We start from the raw sequence: 523 nt of genomic DNA, 5'->3' as shown, positions 1-523 counted from the left end.
ATATTGTAGCAAAATCAGGCATTATTCAAATCCTTATCCGGAAGTATAGATCAAAATTTAATAAATTAGAGATAATAATTAAAATTGCTATATTTATATATGATATAATTAAAATACTTCAACTCGATTGGAATAACCACAATGCGCTAAGGTATATATATTGAGCTATATATATATGAGGGGTATATTCTTTTAAAACGATAATATTCTCGGGAAAAGACAGTAAAAAATTAAATATGTATGTTCAAACTTCAAAGAACTAGTAGAGATCCTTATATAATATTTTGTATTGCAAAATATACACCTGCATATATAGAGCAATAACAATAACAATAACAACAAACTCCTACGCGCATTAATTGATGAGATCGAGCATAAGAATCAAATGATGTTATTATGTCTTATTACGTATCATATATGAAAAAATATAAAAAAATTGTATCATATATAAAATAAAAATGATATTTATATATTAAAATTAGTTATTAAAATTAATTATTAATATATTTATATAAAAAATATA

Source organism: Arachis duranensis, chromosome 2, assembly GCF_000817695.3.
Source record: "Arachis duranensis cultivar V14167 chromosome 2, aradu.V14167.gnm2.J7QH, whole genome shotgun sequence".
In the NCBI taxonomy this organism is placed as follows: domain Eukaryota; kingdom Viridiplantae; phylum Streptophyta; class Magnoliopsida; order Fabales; family Fabaceae; genus Arachis; species Arachis duranensis.
This window is presented reverse-complemented; position numbering follows the sequence as displayed.